Source organism: Podarcis melisellensis (genome assembly GCF_964234715.1).
Source record: "Podarcis melisellensis genome assembly, chromosome: 8".
Lineage (NCBI taxonomy): Eukaryota > Metazoa > Chordata > Lepidosauria > Squamata > Lacertidae > Podarcis > Podarcis melisellensis.
In genome coordinates, this window is record NC_138540.1 from 16,104,870 (window position 1) to 16,106,920 (window position 2,051).

Consider the following 2,051-nt stretch of genomic DNA (forward strand, 5'->3'; position numbering starts at 1 on the left):
AGCCAGTTTGTGCCGGTCCAAGCCGGTTTGAACCGGTCTTGGCTGGTTTGTACCAGTCTAGGCCCGTTTGAACAGGTCTAGGCCAGTTTGAAATGGCCCAAGCCAGTTTGAGCAGTTCCAAGTGGGTTGGAACTGGCCCAGACATGTTGGAGCAGGTCCAGGCCAGTTGGAGTAGGTGCAGGTCATTTGAAACTGGCCCAGCTGGTTAAAACAGGCTAAGAGTGTTCATGATGCTAATGCTGATTATCTTTTCACAGATGAGAAGCCAATTTTTCTTTCACAGGATTTTCAGGATTTCCTCAAAAGACAAGGGATAGAGCAATAAGATTGCTGTCTCAGAAGCTTCATGGAACAAAAGTGTGTGTGTAAAGGTGAACAAAGAGTTGAAAAATGGCATGAATGCACAATTGCTGAGTTCACATTTGCCACATGAGTATTGGGCTGAATCTTTATCGGCATTTTGTTATACTTGGGTGAGAAAGGTATCAAAAGGTATGGAAAGTTCTCCTTTTGAGAGGCTATTCCACAGGAAACCTTCTGTGACGCAGTTTAAGGTTTTTGGATCTCACAGCCGGACAGAAACTCCAGATGGGATAAAGAATGCCAGAGGCATTTTTGTGGGTTATGAAAAGGGTCTCTACAGAGTAATTTTGTCTGAATCTGGTCAGGTGATTCTCACAAAGTTTCTAGAGAGCACTCCGAGACAGGAGACAGAGGTTTTTCACACATTTCCCACCGATGACAATTCAGATGATGATTATGATGATTCTGATTATTCTGGTACTGAGAGTGACACAGAAAGCTCAGGAGGTTCTGTTGACACAGTCAATGAGAAAGGTTCACACACAATGGCTAGACCTTCACAGGTTTAAGGTTGAACCACTGTTTACTGTTGGAACTGGTTCTCCAAAAGGTCCTGAAGATGAACCAGTCAGCAGAGAGGATCAGCACCTCATTCGCAGGTCTGAGAGAATCACAAAGGGCGTACCACCCAAGAGGTATTCTCAAGAGTTTGCTAATTCAGCTGTTGCATGTGTTACTATTGTTGACAACTCAAGCCTGGTAAAAAGTGTGTCTAAGTCAGAGACAAAGACACGACAGGGAGTTGCTAAGTGTAACACTACCTTCCCTAGCCAAGGTAATGCAGATGCACTCATTCCTTGGAAAACAGACAACCAGAGAGTAACATTGGTGAAAACAGTGGCGGGTAGTTCCAAGGGTGGAACTGAAACAACAGGGGATTGTTACGTGTATAACAACTGTTTGTTTTCTTCTCTAGATCAAGCTTTGTTCGCAGCTAATGTTGATTCATATGGGGGAGGATGTTACGATATGAGAGCAACGCAGCTGCAAACTTGGAGCATGGTGAAAACATCACATGATGTGGCTAGCTGTGGGAAAGAATCTTTCCGGAAGTTCACAGGCTTCACAAAGATTTGTGCAGTGTGTAATATGATACCTTCCTGTTGCGTATGTGAAGGAAGTCTTTGTCACTTGCTTGCTCAACACTGAACTCTTCGGACATGTTTTCTGTAGTGCTGCAAAGTCAGAAATAAAGAGATGTAAATAGACTTTCTGACTATCTCCTTTCCCTGCTGGGGAAGCAAGGCGGGAGGGGGTGTGCATTTTCCACGCTAAGAAATGTTGCCTATCAAGATTACTTGACTGCGGGGATGCCAGCCAGGGCAGATCACTGGTAAACAAGTTCCGGGAACCGACGAGGGGGCCCAGCCTCTCTCGAGGGGGCTTGTTTTCCACACCCAGCAGGTCTGGGCAGCTTCCAAGTGACACAGAGCTATTCCAACCAGCCTAGACCTCTTCAAACCGGCTCGGACCAGCAGAAACCAGCCTGGACCGGTTCAAGCCGACCTAGACCAGTTGAAACCGGCTTGGACCGGAACCAACTAGCCTAGACCGCTTCAAACTGGCCTAGACCAGTTCCAACCGGCTTGGACCGGTTCAAACCAGCCTAGACAGGTACAAACCTGCCTTGACCGGTTCAAACTGGCTTGGACCAGCAGAAACCTGCCTAGACCAGTTCATACTGGCCT

General features: G+C 46.7%; 1 long non-coding RNA gene across 1 annotated transcript; it reads left to right on the forward strand.

The window, feature by feature from the left end:
- Window positions 1-229: 229 nt before the first annotated feature.
- Window positions 230-1,571, forward strand: LOC309377035. The gene is made up of 2 exons (XR_014171393.1): window positions 230-371; window positions 914-1,571. It is a non-coding gene; the product is annotated as an uncharacterized lncRNA (long non-coding RNA).
- Window positions 1,572-2,051: the final 480 nt, after the last annotated feature.